Source organism: Notamacropus eugenii, chromosome 4 (assembly GCF_028372415.1).
Source record: "Notamacropus eugenii isolate mMacEug1 chromosome 4, mMacEug1.pri_v2, whole genome shotgun sequence".
Classification (NCBI taxonomy): domain Eukaryota; kingdom Metazoa; phylum Chordata; class Mammalia; order Diprotodontia; family Macropodidae; genus Notamacropus; species Notamacropus eugenii.
In genome coordinates, this window is record NC_092875.1 from 55,280,795 (window position 1) to 55,292,763 (window position 11,969).

Here is an 11,969-nt window from a genome sequence, read left to right on the forward strand (position 1 = left end):
GAGGAAAAGGCTTAAATAGATTATATAGTAATAGACATAATAATAGATTAGTAATAGATATAATAATAGACTACATAGTATAATAGGTAGATATAACAATGGATATAACTATAATAAGCTATTATAGCTTATTATTTTATTAATTTTAATTTATTAAATAATGTATTATCAATTAATAATATGCTATAATAATAAGTTGTGTTTATCCTTTGTTGCCGAAGAAGACCATGCCATCAGAGAAATGATGACATGACTTGCACTTGACTTTGTTTTAAGTGAGGGAGGGCTGTGCAAGGTCACCAGCCTCAGTTCTCCTCCAGAGCCATCTGAATCCAGTGACCAGATATTCATCAGGATGACTGGAGATGGCCCAGATTGCAATGGGAAACCTTGGCCCTTTTAGGTCAAGCTCTATTCAGGTACTCACTTAGGGTGAGTTGATGCCCATTCAGTGAATAGGTCTGTTTACGAAGTAGTCAGGGGATGGCCTCTTTAATGAGGCAAGGAAAAATAACTACATCAGGCTGAGAGGGAAACAGCAACAGTTAGTATTGATAATCACTGTAAAACCAGGAGGGTCCAGAAAAGAGTCCTAAAGTAGAGCTTGGGCAGGGGCCTCGTGTTGTGCAATGTATGGGTTTCAGAGTGCAGGAGGTTGAAGATTTTGAAGGAAAGGAAAGGGAAGGCAAGGGAAGGGAAGGGAAGGGAAGGGAAGGGAAGGGAAGGGAAGGGAAGGGAAGGGAAGGGAAGGGAAGGAATAATATAAAATAATAAGTATAATAATAAGCAGACTATAGAAAAATGAATTATCACTTTCATTATCAGTCTGACTAGGCTAGATTTACTTCTCAAATTTGCCTCATATAAAATCACATTGAAACTGGCTTCTATTCACTTCTCTCATCTCTACTTATTTTGTGAAGAAAACAAAGAAAAATCACTAATGATCAAAATGAATTTTAAAAGCTGTTTTTATTTTAAACAATTAGATGCAGGCCCCTTAGAATATAAGCCCGTTGAGGCCAACTACTTGTTTTGCTTTTCTTTAGCATCTCCAAAGCTCAGCACAGTGGTAAGCAGTTAATGACTGCTTGATTGATACTGCTACATGGCAGTGATCCCAGCCACCCACACTTGATAGCTGTGGGTGTGACCCTGGACAAGTCCCTCAATCTCAGTCTCCCTCAGTTTTCTTATCCGTAAAATGGAAATAATAATAATAGTATTTACTGTCCAGAGTTGTTAAGAGGATCTTTGCAACCTTGAAGTACTCCATAAATGTTAGCTACTATTACTGAGTGATTGATTTACCAAACACTCAGTACCAGTACAACATACCAGGCTGGGCACTAGAGAACAAAGGGATTGTGATAAAAAAAAAAAAACAGCTACTACTCTGGGCAAGAGAATAAATCATTTATGATAAATAAGTGAAACAAGGAAGCCTAGAGAGTAACCACCAGATTTATTCATTTAAATATATGCATAACTTTATTTAAAAAATACTTATTTTCCAAGACAGACTCTATGGAATAAGATTTTTGGTGTTCGAATCCAGCCTCTGAGATTCTGGACAAATCATTTGTATTTCGTGAGCCTTAGTTTGTTCATCTGTAAAATGGGAGTGAAAAGGCAATATAGTACAGAATAGGCATGTCAAACTCAAATAGAAATGGAACCATTAAACCATGCACAAGGATTCTTTGTTTTAAATGTAATATTATCTATATTTGATTGTATTTTTATTTATCTTGTCAAACATTTTCCAACTACATTTTCATCTGGTTCAGGCTACACTCAGGAGAGTGCTGAGTGTTTTACACCTCTGGTATAGTGGACAGAGAACCAGCCTCAAGCCCTGAAGTCCTGGGTTCAAGTCCCACTTCTGCCTACCACATGACTATCGGTGCCCCAGGGAACTTTAAGAAGATAACTTGCAGAGAAGATGCAGATCTTCCTTGGCAGTAGGAGTCCCTTACCAGGAATTCCCTCTATGGGCAAAATCCCAGACCTTGGTACCTGTTTCATACCAAATGAGACAATTGATCAGTCAACATTTGAGTGCCTACTGTGTGCCAATCACTTTGCTAAGTGCCAAGGATACAAAAAAAGGCAAAAGACAGTCCCTACCCAGTAGATCAAGGATCTAAATACAGTTGGTTGCAACTTTAAAAGCATCAGAGAAATGTTAATTTTTGTTTGTGCAGAGGGAACCCTAGGCTCTTGAAGTCTCAAGCAGACGCTACAAAACTGAAAAGGATTTGAATAAGGGTCCAGTGTTGGACTATGTATCTACTGCCCAAGTACCAGCCAAGTTAAGTGTAGAGGGCCTCATCACCCAAAGGCTGGTCACCGGGGACTGATCCATTTAAGAATCATCGAATCTCAGCAGGAATTCCCTCTTTGACATCTGGGATAAGGAGTCACCAAACATCTGCTTGGGATCAACAACTCTAGAGGGATTTACTGCATGTTTTCTGAATGTAACAGAGATCCTCCACTACCCACTTCAAATGATTCATGTGGGGATGAATGGTACCACTAGAAGAGACCTTGAAGCTATTGCTAAGGTTTTTGAAGTGCTGGACAAAGAATTGAAGACCTCATTGTTGTATGCCTGTGAAACCTGGACAGTATACCAGTGCCATGCCAGGAAATGGAATCACTTCCTTTCAAATTGTCTTAGGAAGATTCTAAAGATCCCTTGGTGGGATGAGGTACCAGATTCCAAGGTCCTTTTGATGGGGTGCTTGGTTGCATGTGCTTGGACCCCAATCCTAAAAATCTCATTCATCTTTAAAAATCACATTTCTCCTTAGCCTCAAAATGCTATCCCAGGCAGTTTCTCCCCAGCCCAAGGACACAGCCTGCCCTAGCAGCAACCATTATCTCCCTTCCTGCTACAGTAGCCAGATGCACCTACAGAACTCATTAGTTTGAACCAGCTGTGTACTGGCTTAATGGGCTGTGCACTGGGACGCAATGACATTTACTACTCACTGACCAATCATATGTATCCTAGACTTAGACATATCTATACTCCCTTACGTTTGTCATGTCTAACAAGACATTGATGAGAACAACCTGGTTTTTCTGAGCCAGCCCTGACTACTGGTTGACTTAATGACATTTCAGGCCTAGAACCACACCTCCAGGTAGTCCTCCCTTGGGCTATTTCCCAATGAATTTTGGGTAAAATACCTGCACAGTAGCTACCAAAAGTGCATGTTCCTTTAAGAACTAACCACTCCCTAATCCCACTCCAAAACATCTAGTTAGCATATTTGGCACAAGTGACACTACAGAATATCCTCTATAAACTTTCCCTGTACCCCTTTAAGGTTGCAAGTTCCCTAAGAACTTTTGCCCACTGAAAAGCGTAATAAATCTTTACCTTGACTTCAACAATGCTTGAGTCAGTGAATTCTTCTCCAGATGACCTGCCCCTGGTACCCTGGTCTTTATGGGGGTCTCATCCCCCTCTTCTAGTCCTCATCACTTTCTCAAGCTAAACTGCCAAGCATTCAAACTCTATTGCAGAGAGTGCAACTCCAATGGGCTGGCCACATTGTCTGAATGCCAAACATAATTTGTTTAAAAGCCTATTTTATGAAAAACTCACACAAGGCAAGCAGTCACACGGAGGTCAGAAGAATCAATATAAGGACACTCTCAAGGTCTCTTGGAAGAACTTTGGAATCAGTTGTAAAACATGGGAGATTCTAGCACAGCATGGCAAGCCCGCATCAAAGAAGGTGCTATTCTGTATGAGCAAAATAAAATTGCAGTAGCTCAAAAGAAACAAGAGATGCACAAATTTAGAGACATCTCCACTCCAAATGTTCATGTGGACTATTTATGCCTTCCAAGCTCATATTGGTCTGATCAACCACAGTCAGACTCACTGTACCTTGACTCCAACATAGTGATGTCATTTTGTTCCTCTTTGAAAATGAAAGACCACAACGAACCAATCAACGGAAGGTAGAATTCAGCACAGAAAGGAAGATTTGGGAAGTAAATAACTTGATAAAAATATCTAGATTGAGAAAGAGATTTGGATTTCTGGGCCACAAAATTAAAATATAGGAACAATGAGTTCTCAGCCAGGGATGAAGTGCCCCTAACAAAGTCTAGGAAAAATACATTGTTTGAAGTCTTGTGAATTTAATCAAAAGGGTTTTAAACTGAAAAAGGACCAGGGAGAAAGAAAATTGCTAACATGAATCTGACAAGTTTGGTACCACAGCGAGTAGCAGTCACATTATAGGAAGAAGATGGCAAAAGAAGGCAAGCAATTCATTGGAGACAATAGTCAAGAAAAGAACAGCAAAGAAATTTCCATTTATGTGCAAATGCCCTAAGCATGGGTACTGAAAAGGATGAACTAGTGATCCTAAGGCCAAGAGTTCAATTTAACCTCATGGACACAAGATGGGAATGGAGCTTGTGACTAGAAGTTGGGTCAGAATAGATCAAGGGGTGCATGTGGGGAGTATATTAAGACTATGAACAAGAGTTATGAATGATGTGAATAGGAGAGTCATAAAAAATGTCAATGCTACTAGTATCTCCCTTCCAAAATATTCAAAATGAATTATGTGTTATCAAAAAGACTGGTAACAGACAGCATTGGGGAGATAGGAAAACAAGCTGAATTTTCCCTTACTTTAACACTTCCTGGAGCCTCCTTTTTCCTGGAGCTAGTCCATACCTCAAAGGGGTCAAGTTAGTTTAGAAAATGTGCTATATCCAAGGAGATCTAGAAACTGAAGCCAATCCTGCCTCAGATCGGAAGTCTATTCTAATACCATTCTTTTTCAAGCAGGAGCTCAAGACTGCCAATGGAGTTTTGGCCAGCTCATGGCATGTAATTAGCACTTTGATGTACTGTGGCCTGGAATGGCCAATCAAGAAGCTTTTACTGACTTACAGTGCTTTACCTAAAGTTTTAGCTGGGATACTAGGACTTAATGGTTGTCCTGTCATCAAAGGAACAATGTTGGAACCCTTGCAGTCTCAGGAGACCTTGATGCCCTTAATTCCACCCTACAAAAGGAAAATCAAAGTTCCCAAGAAATGCTGCTAGACATAGTTTTATGTTACTGTGAGAAGCAGCTAGATGGTACAGTGGATAGAGCATTAGGCCTGGAGTAAGGATGACTTGAGTTCAAATGCAACCTCAAACACTCACTAGCTGCATAATTCTGGGCAAATCATTTAACCTTTGTTTGCCTCAGTTTCCTCTTCTGTAAAATAGGGATGACAATAACACCTACTTTGCAGGGCTGTTGTGTGGATTAAAAGAGACAATAATTGAAAAGTGCTGAATACAGTCCTTGGCACATAGTAGGCCCTATATAAATGTTAGCTATTATTATTATTATTGCCAGAAGTGATACCATTCTACATCAATCAAACTGATCTATACTGGTCTATGTTCTCGAACAAACAAGCTTGTGGACTTTGGAACTTCTGCATTTGGAATTAAACTCTTCACCCAGAATGCCTTCTGCCCTCCTCTATGACTGTCTAAATTCTAGCCATCTTTTAGGGTCCAGCTCAGATCCGATTCCCACCTTCAAACCTTTCTTAATAATCCCTGCCCAAAGTAAATTCTCATTTTTAAGACCTCCTCTAGGACTTGCCTCATTTAATATAGCCACGTTCTGTTTGGTACAGTATTATTAGTTAACCTTTTAATGTGTATCAGTTCAGTCTCCTGAACTAAATTCTAAAACCCTAGAAGAAAGAGACTGTGTCTTATCATTTCTGTTTTCCCCATAGCATATAGTAGCTAGGCACCCAATTCATCTGGATGATTGCTTACTGGGTAAATGGTAGAATGGATTCTTTTCCAAGTATGAGTTAGACTAGATAGTCATCTCTAAAATTGTGTAACTCTATAACTTACAAATACCAAGAAGATATACTCATGTGAGGAGATCTAGTAATTTTAGAGGAGAAACAGTAAAGAGCATCTGGGTAAAGATCCACAGAAGGAGAAAGAGAGATGATGACACTATATAAATATATTCTACAGACCACCTAGTCAGATGGAGGAATTAGATGAAGAGTTTAAGAAACTTATCACAAACCTGATACTCACCCAGAAGCATGCTATTGTAGTGATGGCAGACTTCAACCACCAAGTCATCACTACCAAGGCACTCTCTCTACCAAAAGCAGAAGAGTTCATGAACTAGTAATTCATCCTGGGAAATTTTTCATCTTTCAGTATCTGGAGAAAGTAAAACAGGGAATTTATATTCCAAATTGGATTCTGGCCATCAAAAAAGAACTGGCTGCCAAAGTGGAAAAGATAACAGTCTTAGGAGCAAATGACCATTCTCTCATTTAATCAATCCAACCACCTTGAGTTTATTAAGTACCATCATTGAGTTTGCGATAGAGAGAGGGGTTCTGGGTATGGATGGCCTAATATGCTCCCTAAATTTTGAAAGAGCAGATTTCAAAGAGTTCAAGGAGGGGATAAGTCATATCCAATGGCCTAATATGTTGCAGAAGTCAACTCAAGAAAGGTGGGTCACTCTCAAGAATGAAATTGTGAATCAGAAATATTTCCAGTGAGCAGAAAAAAGAGGAGTTGTCCAAAGAATCTGATTTGGAAACATAAGCAACTCCTTGACAAATGTGGATTTAAAGAGGAGTTAAACTGTCAGGTGGTAATAGAATCACAATAGCTAGCATTTATACAGTGTTTTAAGGTTTGCAAAGTGCTTTACATACATTATCTCATCTGAGTCTCACAAAAACTCTGTGAGGTAGGTGTTATTATTATCCCCATGTTACAGATGAAGAAAGTGAGGCAAGCAGAGAGGTTGAGTGACTTATCCAAGGTCATACAGCCAGTAAGAGTATGATGCAGGATTCAGACTCAGGTCTTTCCAACTCTATGTCTTGCTTGTAGCAGCAACCTACTACTGGCCATTAACATGATCCCATTCAACAAGAAGATGGGTCTTAGAAGTCAAGCAGACCTGGCTTCCAATCTCTCCTCACTATGTGACCTTGGCAAGTCATATAACTTCCTGGACCTGAATTTCCTCACTTGAAAAAGTGAAGGACTTCTGACGATCCTTCTAGCTCTAGATGGAGGGTCCTATGATCTTATGAGCAGATGCATTGGGGAAGAGTCAGGACAACTTTCTATTTTCCAGCTTTATTTTTCGTTGAGTGGTATTACCATCTTGTCACTCTGGGAGCTCTTAACCTGGAGTCTGTGCATTTTTTTTTTACATTTGGATAAGTTACATTTCAATATAATTGGTTTCTTTTGTCATCCTATGTATTTTATTTTATGCATTTGAGAGGAAAGGGAATAAACATTTATACAGCATCTATTATGTGCCATGCACTGTGCTAATATGTGCTTTACAAATATTACATCTCATTGGATCTTCACAATAGCCTTGGGAAGTAGGTGCTATTATAATCTTCATTTTACAGTTGGAGAAACTGAAGCAGACAAAGGTTAGGCAACTTGTCTAGGGGCACACAGGTAGTAAGTATGTTTGAGACTGGATTTGAACTCATGTCTTCCTGACTCCAGGTCCAGCATTCTATCCACTGCACCATTCAGCTGCCATTTAAAAACATTATTCTGAGAAGGAATCCATAGGCTTCACCAGACAGTCTGCTAAAGGGATCCAGGACACATAGCAGTGATAAGGATTCCTAAAGTGATCAGTACAGATTTACCAGATTACCAGATTTACCAGTGCAGATTAATGCAGAATACCTCTGTGTTACCATCCTATTGTCTACCTTGTCTACTGCCTGGATCTGCCATAACTGACTAGTCAGATGACCTTGGTAGAATGGGGTCATTCCTCACAGTAACAGATGGAACATTCCTAAGTATATGTTTTACAATTTGCATTCAAATGATGAGAGCAATGAAATAATATATAATAAAACTCCTACCAGGCTGTTCTGGCCCCAGAGCTTCTAAGTCCCAAAACAGCCCCCAGACAGTGCACAGGCTAAGCTCTAGAAAAGGCATACGTCAGCTTGTTCAGTCCCTCCACACAGCCTCTCCTTCCATGAGTAAGCAGAGGGGCATAGACAATACAATACAGTTCCCAACTGATGTTTAAGAAGGATGCTAATTTGATAAAGACTGAGAAAGTCTGGACCTGGGTCTCAAGCTCCTCTCCACACACAACACAGGGCTCCAGTGTGGAACTTAGTGCCCTTTGGTGGCTCTGATGGGCCCCTCTGACCACTTCTCACGACCACAGCTCATCACTGGTGGTGATGTGCTATGGTGAACAAAAAAGTATTTTGTTCGCTTTCCCAGGAAGAGTGTACAGGTTTAGGGACACCATAAAGCTCCCTTCTCGGACTTAGCCAGGTCCTGCAGTGTTCAGTCCTGGGCATCACACTTAGGAAAAATGACCAGAGGTTCCCAAAGTGGGTGATACCATCCCCTGGGGGTCACTGGAACGATGGGGGCTCCTGGCAGTAGTAGCCTCAAGTGCAACTGGGGGCGTTGAATAAAAACAAAGGGGAGGCGGGAGCATAAGGCAAGAAAATTTTGAAAAACCATTCACACGTTTCATTTGTTGTGTAACAGAGTTAAAGTCATTGTGATTATATTATTTTCCCAACAAACATAGAAAATGCAAGTTATAACCTATCAGTGGTCAAGTCTGCCTACAGGACTTAACAAGCAAGTGTTGGCAGTTGAGTGTTTCACATTGTCAGGAAGTCCAGCACGCAACTGCAGGAACATATGCATGTAATGATTTGTTTGCAAAATGATACTATATGGTGACATGATGCAATATTTGTGTTATCAAAATTTCAATGCAGAAAAAAACACAAATTTACCATAAATTATTAAATTTAAAATGCATCATTAGAAATATCAAAATACTAAAATACTTTGAAATGATGCAAATTTCAACCAAAAAGCTGTTAAAGGGTTAAAGAAAGTAGGTTTCCAGATGGGCATTGAGTAATTTTTTTAAAAGGGTTGGTAAGACAAATAAGTTTGGGGACCTCTGATGTAGACAAAGTGGAGCATGTCTAGAAGAAAGTGGCTAGGATAGCAAGAGTGGAAAATATGCCAGATGTGGCGGTAGCCAGTAGATAGAGCATTGGGCCTGGCATTAGGAAGACCTGAGCTCAAATTCAGCATCAGATAGTTACTATCTGGGTGACCCTGTGCAAGTCACAATCTCTGTCAGCCTCAGTTTTCTCATCTGTAAGGGGACAAAAATAGCATCTGCCTCCTAGAGTTTTTGTGAGAAGCAAATAAGATAACATGTAAAATTCTTTGAAAACCTTAATGAGCTCTAGAAACAATCTTTATTAATATCTGTTGGAGGAATTCTGTATGTTTAGCATGAAACAGGGAGGGCTTCAACTATCTGAAGGGCTTTCCGGTGATTGCTGGACTTATTCTGCTTGGCTCCAGGGGGCAGAAAGCTGGAGGTTGTTTATTATTGTTGATGTTGTTAGTAACAGCAATAACTCTCTTTTATATGATGTTTTAAATTTTTTTACAGTTTCCCTCACATCAACCCCATGAGCTATGGTAAAAGTATTATTACAAGTTATTACAAGTATTCCTTATTCCCATTTGACAGATAAAAAAACTGAGGCTGTGAGAGATTAAAATGACTTACTCATGACTAGTTAGCGTAGGTCTGATATGGGCTTCAGACCCAAGTCTCCTTTTCCAGTGCTGTATACTACAATGCTGCCATTTGTGTGCAAAGGTAAGAAAAAAAACTTCCTAACAATTAGCTACAAAAAAGTGGAATGGGCTATCTCCAAAGACACTAAGTTAATCCCTTATTTAGGATCTTCAAACAGAGGCTAGACTTGGACATGTTAGGAAAGGGATTATTGGTCAGGTCCAAGTTGGGCTAGATAACCTCTGAGATCCTTTCCAGCTCTTATAGAGGGAATTCTGTGAATTCACTTTCAATTCCTTTAAATATTAATTTTGTGTGTATATATATATATATATATATATATACATATATATATACATACATACACACACATATATATATTTAGTAACTGCACTCAAAATTGTATTGATTTCAAAGGGATCTCACTTCAAAGATGGGTTCAATTATCAAGGGACCCCCACTTTCAGACCAGTAGAGTAATCTTATTTATCTTTGCCCACAACTCCCAGTTCAATTCAACAAACTTTTGTTAGTTGCCTACTAGTTGTTGGTAATATGAAGACACAAATAAAACAGTCCCTGTCCTCAAGAAGCTTACATTCTCCTGGTAAGGATATGACGTACCCAGATAAATAAATACAAAATGAGATAGAAAGAGAAAGGGAAAGGAAAAGACAAAGAGAGGGAAGAAAGAAGGAAGGGGGAGAGGGAGGGAGGAGAGAGGGAGACAGAGAAAGAGATGGAAAGACAAAGACAGAAAGAGAGAGACAAAGAGAGAACATGGGCAAGAGAAATGAGCAAAGGCCTCCCAATGGAAACAGCTAAGCTGAACCGTAAAGCAAAGGAATCAGGAGGCAGAATTTAGCTGGAAATGCATTCTAAGCACTGGTGATGGTGACTTGTAGGAATGTATACAGGTGAGAGATGGCATGGGAAGTCTAGGGAATAGCCAATAGTCCAATTTGACTGGAATGTGCAGTGAACCATGGGGAATAGTGTGAAATAAAGCTGGAAATGATGCTTAATAATGATAAGTCCCTCCCATGAACTGAATTGAATGCAATACAAGCACAAAGTGCTTTTCTCACATCTTGAAGAGGGAAGCCCACTAGGTATTATTACTCTCATTTTTTAGAGGAAAAAACTGGGGCCCAGAGAGAAGTGACTTTCCTAAGATCACATATGGAGTCAGAGCAGGAGCTGGAACTCAAAACCAGGCCACCTGACTGCCACCAGGACACAGGCTTTGCCTTCCTAATTGAGATAAAGATCACAGCTGCTATGCTGTTTGCCCTCTGCACACATGCTGACCAAGGGCAGGAGAAAGTCAACTCTGAATTAAAAATCTGCTGTGTTTGGAGCATGGGGAGGGAGGGAAGGAAGTCATTAGTGCAAGCTGGCTGTCTCAGAGCCAAAAAGAGAAGCCCAGCTGTTAGCAGCATCCATAGTCAGTAGCAAAGACCTACCCACCCACATCATATTCCAGTGGATATCCAAGGTCAAATCATCCCTCCCCTGGCTCATCTAAAACACCCCTCATCATCTCAAATCCAATGCAATACAACAAGCATTTATTAGGAGCTTACTATGTGCAAGGCACTGTGTTAAGTACTAGGGATACAAGGGCAAAATGAAAAAAGGTCCCTGTCCTCAAGACACTTACATTCTACTGAAGGATTAGACATGCACAGATAATTATATGTTTGAAAACTGAGGATAGAACACTAACAGATTGGGGCATCAAGAAAGGGATACTTCCAGGGGAAAACTCCTGCTTTACCTCCCGCTGGTCTCTAGATAATAAGTGAGAAGTTCTTCCTTGGCTTGTTTTGAAAGATCAACCCAACTAGAGATCTTGCTCCTAAATCTCATCCTCTTTGAATAGAAAAGAACAGCTCCACGTAGCCACCATCATTCCTCTAACAGCAACGTGAAGGCTCTTCCCTTCCCCCCCCTTTCCCCCACCCTCATGGCCTTGTCCACTGCCGCAAGATGGGAGTTCCATCATTTAACATTTATTAATACAAGGAGGACATTTTTATAGCCTCTGCTTTTGGGACCACATCTGGGACCACTTTCTGCACGCAATCTTCTACTTGGGAGGTTTGATGTCAAAAATTACAAGAGGGTCTGGCCCTGAGGAGCCAAAAGCAGAAGCATCCTAGGGACCCAGCCTGAGGGTGCCCCAGGTGAGCTGAAGCCCTAGTCTCCAACTCTCTTTTTTTGTTGGGGGGAGAGGAGACCCAGGCCAAGATAAGAAACCCTTCTGGGGGCAAGCGATAAAGCAGGCACAGGCTGAGA